This window comes from Lactuca virosa, chromosome 3 (assembly GCF_052849685.1).
Source record: "Lactuca virosa cultivar CGN04683 chromosome 3, Lactuca_virosa_CGN04683_v6, whole genome shotgun sequence".
In the NCBI taxonomy this organism is placed as follows: Eukaryota; Viridiplantae; Streptophyta; class Magnoliopsida; order Asterales; family Asteraceae; genus Lactuca; species Lactuca virosa.
This window is the reverse complement of record NC_136428.1, coordinates 185,688,945-185,697,542: the sequence shown is the minus strand read 5'-3', so window position 1 is coordinate 185,697,542 and position 8,598 is coordinate 185,688,945.

Genomic DNA, 8,598 nt, shown 5'->3' with positions numbered 1-8,598 from the left:
TTTTAACACTCCTATGGTGTACATGCAAACCTAGAAACCTTGGATCTATGTTTTACTATGATACATGCAAATTTGATTTCCAAGGTTCATAACCTATCTAGCATAGCATGGGGAACTTTTAAACATAAATGCTAGTTGTAGAACATACCTTATGCTGTTTGGATTCCTTGAAAACCTTGTGAGCCTAGCACCTCAAGTGTGATGCCTCAAATGTCTCACACAACACCACAATACTTGGAATAACCTTGAGAGAAGTTCACTAACACCTCAAAATCGGCTAGCCCTCTTTCTTACTTGTACAAGTGCCGATTTTGCTAGTCTAGGGGTCTTTATATACTTGTGGCACAATTAAGGTTACACCATGTAAACCCTAATTGTCATGGCTTTCCATATTCCATGATCCATGGGTTTGTAACCTCCATGGACTATCCATGGAGCACCTTATGGGTTTTAGCCCAATCCAACAAACCATGGATCATTAGCCCACTATACAAGAATAGATGATTTACACAATCAACCCCATATATTTAATTAGTCTCTTTTTGATCACTTAATTAATTCCAAATTAATTCTTTGATCAATACTAATTAAATAATATTATTAATATATTAGAACTTATAATATATTAATAACCTTAAGTGTCCTTTCTCTCATTTTGGTCTATCCAAGCATTGCAATGCCATGCAACCCAAATGGACCATGCCGGGTCGGGTCAAAAACATACCAAATATAGTTATGGACTTATACACTATATCCAACAGAATGATAGTCTGATTGTTTGTAAAAAAAATACTGATGGTTGTCCGGGAAAATCCTATATTTTCCCCCTGAATGTATGTTGTCGCTTTAATTGTTCCATAACTGAAAAATACGAGTATTTTCCATACTTATATTAATAAAGCATTGTTCATGAAAAGTATATTACTACGTAAATATATCGTTGTTATCTACTTGCGAGTTTTATGACCATACTAACTGATACGACGTGAATCGGACGCCAATATCCTTTATGACTTTGTCACCCGTAGACCTGTCGGTCCTACTGTAGCTAACAGCAAGGTGCGGGATTGTCAGTCCCGTATAGATCTATACACAAACTCACGCTCTCCCTCGAGGAGACTCTGGTTCATAAGGGTAGTCTTCCACTAGTACTTGTAATTATACCCAAAGACGTGTCTCTCAAACTAGATAAACGACTTTACAAGTAATAATTCGAAAAGCCCTTTTTATAAATAACGTATAGGTTTATAAAAAGATACGTTCGTTTCCTAAACTATATTCTTATAATAGTTTATATGCCTGTATATGAAAATCTGTGTATTGAATTCCCAAACTATACCTATTATAGTTTGTATGTATGTTATGTATTGATCTGAAAAACTATGTAATTACTGTAACATCCCAAAAATCGGGTCCAAAAATTTCTTTTAAAAACATTACTAATTCATAGCGTTAAGACATTCAAACATACTAAAAGGGTTTATATGAAAAATCATAGTTTCATTTCCAAAACACTTGTTTAATTATCAGAGTAAACATCCCAGGCTAACTTGTCATGGTGTGTGCACTGCAACCCTCCCGAGCTCCTCTTCTGAAAACTGAATACCTGAAACCAAAACTGAAAACCGTAAGCACGAAGCTTAGTGAGTTCCCCAACCTATCGCATACCATACATATCTACTGATCCATACATGCCATACATAATAGTGAGCACATAACCACATACTGGGCTCCCGCCCGCTGCATTGGGCCTCGCCCGCTATCGGACCCCGTCCGTCACCAGGCCCCGCCAAGCTTCAAGACCCGCTCGGCGTACATATCTGTTTTCCTTAGGCCCGCCTGACTCCGGGCCCCGCCCGCTAACATAGACTAGCATACAATCATATCACAACACATAACTAACATACTCTACTAGATTACTGTGCTAAGGCCTCGCCTATCTAGGGCCTCACCCCTGTCGTGCTACTGATGAATCATGGAACCCCATCCACGCTCCTACTGATAGTGAGATACGGGCCCAGCCCACACTCACTCTTATCCTAACTTGGGCCTCGCCCCTGCTCTGCTGCTAATGAGGTATGGAACACCGTCCACCCTCGCCTATCTTGGGCCTCGCCCCTGTCCTGCTACTGGTGAATCATGGAACCCCGTCCACGCTCCTACTGATAGTGAGATACGGGTCCAGCCCACACTCACTCTTGTCCTAACTTGGGCCTCGCCCCTACTCTGCTGCTAATGAGGTATGGAACACCGTCCACACTCTGCTATTGGTGAGATACAGGACCTTTCCCACACTCACCTCCCTACCAGGCACATACATGTATCACACAGACAACAAGTATAACTATCATACAAACCATTCCTTGGGCACCCGCCCGCTAACATGGGACCTTAGTCCCGAATGTCATACTAGCATACTGTGCCTAGGGCTAACCCCCGGGTCTTCCTACTCATAACTACATGGGTCAGCATTGTGGCCGTAGACCCATCCACACAAAGGGAAACTCACCTCAAACTGCTGAAGCTGCTGATAACCCTCTGACTGTTGTCCGACAACTCTCTGAACCGCTGCTCCTCTAGCTCCCTGAGCTACCAATACCAACAATAACAATTAGCCTAACTGTCCTCCAGAAGTCAACTAGGTCAACTCTGGTCAAGGTCCTTCTCAAGGTCAAAGTCAACGGTCAGAGTCAACTTCCAGTTGACCCGACTCGCCGAGTTGTTCTACCAACTCGTCGAGTCCATGCTCCTCAAGTCCAAACAACCCCGACTCCTCTCGCCGAGTCTAGAGAGAACTCGACGAGTTCTCCTTCATCTAACACTTCGAGACTATCTTCAACCGACTCGCCGAGTTCATCCTTGAACTCGTCGAGTTCATCATCATCGTATGAATTTCTAGACCATGACTCACCGAGTTGTATGAACAACTCGTCGAGTTCATCTTCATAACTAAGAAGATTGACTTGGACTCGCCGAGTTCCTCTTCGAACTCGTCGAGTACCATGATCTTCATGTCCATTACGGACCCAGCCTGGCTGAATCTTTTACTAACTCCACTCACAGATCCGAATCATAAACAGAAGGGTTTGGGTTTGCGACCCGACTCGCCGAGTCCATTAACTGACTCGTCGAGTCCATCTTGTGGCATCTCAATTTTGTCGATTATAGACCATCCCAACAACTCCAACTCATAGATCTGGACTCCTTATGCTAGCATTGCACGTAAAGTTGCTAACTTTACGTGCATGCAAGGTGTTATGGGGCTAAAACACTTAATCCACGCTTCAAAGAAGACCTAGGTCATGAAATGGGACCTTTGCTGAATAAAGCCAACTACTTTGAGCTTCTAAAGCTCAAGAGTGTCCAGAGCTGTTGTCCAAACCATCCTTAAGGGTTTAATACTCGGTTTAACCTTGGAAATGATCCAAATGTGACCAAAAGCAAGCTAGAAAGGGGATTTATCAATTGAAAGCTCAAGGTCCAGACTTTTTACCTTCTAACAGTTGCCAACTCGATGTGAAGGCTGGATCTACACTTCCTTCCTTGCTCCTTTCTCCCAAGCCTTCAAAATCCACTCCAATGGACCTTAATCTTCACCAAAAGCTCCAAAAATGAAGTTGGGTGGCTAGGGTTTTGGGGTTCTGGATGAAAGAGGCTGTAATGAACCCTAGGGAAGAGAATAAGATGCTTAAATAGTGCACCAAGTCCCGGAAATTAGCGTTTCCCAACTGAGACTAGACTCGCCGAGTCCACTCGCCGACTCGTCGATTCGGTCACTTACTCTTCCATCCGGATCCCGCTTCGACTCGTCGAGTTCTTCCTTGGACTCGACGAGTTGACCCCTTTAACTTAGGGTTTTCCTTTCCTTTCTTGGCCTTTCTGATTCTGGGTGTTACAACTCTCCCCCACTTAAACTAGACTTCGTCCTCGAAGTCCACCAAGGTTAACTTCCTTACAAACCGCATACCACTACCACTACTTCCGAGTATAACACTTTCACCCAACCGGTAACCCTACCGGCACTCCCAGTACACTTGCACTGATACACAAGGGGTTCACCCCCTTTTCCCGCACTGACACTGGCCTTTCCAAGGCACTTCCCACAAGCAAACAACCTTTCCGATCTCGATCAATGAAAGACCTTCTGCTGAAACCACAATCCCGTCCACTCCCAGTGTTGGCCACCACACCAACACTCAAGGCTTACTTCCTTCGAGTAGCAGATCCCTCTCTGTTACCGATAAAACTCAACCGGGAACTATACCACAGAGTCCATACAATTGCTCTGAGATTACCTGATCTCACCGTGAGCAACTTAGCATTACCCGATCAGCTCACTGCTCTCCGCCCTAAGTCCCTTAACATCATTCCTGACTGAAGTCCTCCTGACTTCCATCCAACTACTGGATGAACCGAGACCATTCTGGTCCCAACCGAACTACCATTACCGAAAATAAAATACCGGTTACCGAACGCGAGAACATGCCCACAGCCACTCTCAGCGACTTAAGAAGATACCGCAACAACCTGAACTGCTCTACCAACCTATCCACTCTGGCTCTAGAAGATCTGGGATCCTCGATCCCCTACCTTACCCTAAGGTCTCTACCAGGTCCCACCTGCTGCTATAAAAACACGGGCCTCGCCCACGATTCTCACCCAACTACACTTCGGAGTGGCCTCTCCCAAAGGTCTCACCTATCCAGGGCTATGCAGGCCCACTCCTCCTCTAGTCTCATCTTGCTAAACTTTCCTGACTCTTATCATACTAACTCGGAGATACGGGCCCCTGCCCACACTCCGCTAACTCAGTTGCTAATGAACGCTACGGCTTACCCGCAGTCTTACGACACTTTCCTCACGACTCGCTGCTGGGGAATGCTGCGGCTACCCCACAGTCTTATATCCCGCCTAAACTCGCACCTGGCGAAGGCTCTGCGACCTGGTTTCCCCGAACCAGTCATCAGCTAAACATGAATACACAACTCAAGGTTGGAAAGTTTCTCCAACTCCCAACTAACCTGATCCTCAATCCAAACAACCACTTGAGCTGCTTCCTTCTTTACCAAGACTGCGAAACCACCCCAGTCTTGTACTTACTTCTATCCTTGGCCACACAGATGGCTCTCCCCCACTTCAACTTGACTAGCTCCTCACAGGTCACAGCTCAAAAGAATTTCCAATTCTTCCTACCATCCCCTGGTCACTCTGCTGAAAACCCGACTTACCACAACTGGGGATCTAACCGATCCATTTCCAATCGACACCTTCCCGAACTAGCGAGGCACTACCAAGCCCCTCCCAGGCATGCTACAGATAATGCATCCTAGGTAACCCGCTCTAAAGGAGACGATCTCCAACTATCATTCTAACTTCCAAGGTATGCAGATGGCATATAAATCAATCACAAGCAGGCCGCAAAATTCCGAAATATCATTATCAATACCGATGCAGAACCATAACAATAAGACCTCAACATAAGCTGATAGAGAAATGAAAGAAGATATGTACCTGACACATCGGGCTGCTCACACCTCATCTGAAACCAACTGATACGTCCTGCTCCTCGCTGCATGCGTCTTTGCCCGGCCCTGACAGCCGTCGGTGATCCTCATGGTTGCAGGGGCAGGTGCTATCACCTGTCCTGCTGAATGCAAACTCGGACATTGGGCCTTCTTCATCTCCTCATCCGCGACATACTGCGGAACAAGAAGAGCCCTCTCCCTGAACTTGGCGGTGATCTCCGCTACCGTCTCGGTCGTCTGCTGTAGATCCTGGAACTCCCGGGCTAACTGTTGCACCTCAATAATTGGTGCAAACTCGGCCTTGAACCTGGCCGAGAAATCACCCCATGTCATCGCGTCCAACGCGACATCATCCCCGATAGCATGACCAACCTCCTCCCACCAATCCCGTGCTCTGTCCTTCAAAAGGCAGGAGGCGAGTCGAACCTTGTCCCCCTCGGGACACCGACTAGAACGAAAAGCGTTGGCGACATCAGCCAACCATCTGCCACTTGCAATGGGGTCCCTAGCCCCATGATAATATGGAGCTCCACAAGCCCTGAACTCCCGGAATGTCAAAGTACGCGCTCCCAACATAGCCATCATCTCTATGCGAAAGCCTCCAAGCCTCTCATCCAAAATCTCCAGCAAACCCTCCTTGACCGTGCCAAAGATCACAGGAGTCTGATCAAGAATACCGCGCGTAATCTCAGCTGATACAAACTCTCTCATCCGCTCCTCGAGCTGCTCGATCCCTGAACCCGAACCCGATCCCTCTCTGACACCCGACCCATCCACTGGTCCATCTTACAATGCCGCCATACTAAAAACATGCCATAACAATCATCAAAATACACATCACTGCTGAGGGACCTCACACGCACCGCAAGTTCCCTGGTTTTGTCTCGGCCCCTCTTGAATCGAGTACGGATCCTCTGCTTTCAGTAGTACGGGCCCATACTACCTTCCACATCTATCCGTACTTTCCTCAAGAGTTTCCTCGACTCCACCAAGTCCCTTGCACGACTACCACTGCTGCTCCCAGCACTAAACTCATCATAGGCCTACTCTAGGGAAATCTCTGACCCAAACCAGTCCTCAGCTGCTGAAGGTCTCTTTGTAATGCCAATTAGCCATCACCTGAATACCATCACATGTAACGAGGCTCAGATAATCCTTCGAGTAAAGGACTCGTCCCTACAACGGTTGGACTCAGACAAAAGCTGTGCAATAGGGCCAAATCCAGCACTCTGAGATTATTCAACCCTGGTCACATGTGACTTAACGCATTCACTTAATAGCTAACTCCCATCACTCAGAGTCCAAAAAAGCACAAAGCAGGCAGCATTCAGACCAAAGGAAAATCTAACCAGAACATAATTAAGCAATTCTATCAAAATACAAGAATCTGTACTAGCATGCAATATAAGCTCACATAATCAGGCATAACCTAAACAGGCTATCCTACCACTGTCTAACCAATGCCAGCATATAGCTCAATAAGCGCATATAACAGGCACATAAGGCATCCTCCTAGATCCTTAGCCCTAAATCTAGCATGCTGATCACATAATCATATCATAACATAAACTTGTATGGGTAATTTGGGAGAACTTACTTGATCTCGGCTGATTGCATGCACCACACCCTTTTCTCTTTTCAAAGTTCATTTTGCTTTTTCTAAAACCCTTTTCTTTTGAAAATTTTATACCACTTCCTCAGTTTGAGTTCAGACACACCCTAGAGTGTGCCCGAATCCCTCAAACCAAGGTTCTGATACCAACTTGTAACATCCCAAAAATCAGGTCCAAAAATTTCTTTTAAAAACATTACTAATTCATAGCGTTAAGACATTCAAACATACTAAAAGGGTTTATATGAAAAATCATAGTTTCATTTCCAAAACACTTTTTTAATTATCAGAGTAAACATCCCAGGCTAATTTGTCATGGTGTGTGCATTGCTACCCTCCCGAGCTCCTCTTCTGAAAACTGAATACCTGAAACCAAAACTAAAAACCGTAAGCACGAAGCTTAGTGAGTTCCCCAACCTACCGCATACCATACATATCTACTGATCCATACATGCCATACATAATACTGAGCACATAACCACATACTGGGCTCCCGCCCGCTGCATTGGGCCTCGCCCGCTATCGGACCCCGTCCGTCACCAGGCCCCGCCTGGCTTCGAGCCCCGCCTGGCTTCGAGCCCCGCTCGGCGTACATATCTGTTTTCCTTAGGCCCCGCCTGACTCCGGGCCCCGCCCGCTAACATATACTAGCATACAATCATATCACAACACATAACTAACATACTCTACAAGATTACTGTGCTAAGGCCTCGCCTATCTAGGGCCTCACCCCTGTCGTGCTACTGATGAATCATGGAACCCCGTCCACGCTCCTCCTGATAGTGAGATACGGGCCCAACCCACACTCACTCTTATCCTAACTTGGGCCTCGCCCCTGCTCTGCTGCTAATGAGGTATGGAACACCGTCCACCCTCGCCTATCTTGGGCCTCGCCCCTGTCCTGCTACTGGTGAATCATGGAACCCCGTCCACGCTCCTACTGATAGTGAGATACGGGCCCAGCCCACACTCACTCTTGTCCTAACTTGGGCATCGCCCCTACTCTGCTGCTAATGAGGTATGGGACACCGTCCACACTCTGCTATTGGTGAGATACGGGACCTCGCCCACACTCACCTCCCTTCCAGGCACATACATGTATCACACAGACAACAAGTATAAGTATCATACAAACCATTCCTTGGGCACCCGCCCGCTAACATGGGACCTTAGTCCCGAATGTCATACTAGCATACTGTGCCTAGGGCTAACCCCCGGGTCTTCCTACTCATAACTACATGGGCCGGCATTGTGGCCGTAGACCCATCCACACAAAGGGAAACTCACCTCAAACTGCTGAAGCTGCTGATAACCCTCTGACTGCTGTCCGACAACTCTCTGAACTGCTGCTCCTCTAGCTCCCTGAGCTACCAATACCAACAATAACAATTAGCCTAACTGTCCTCCAGAAGGCAACTAGGTCAACTCTGGTCAAGGTCCTTCTCAAGGTCAAAGTCAATG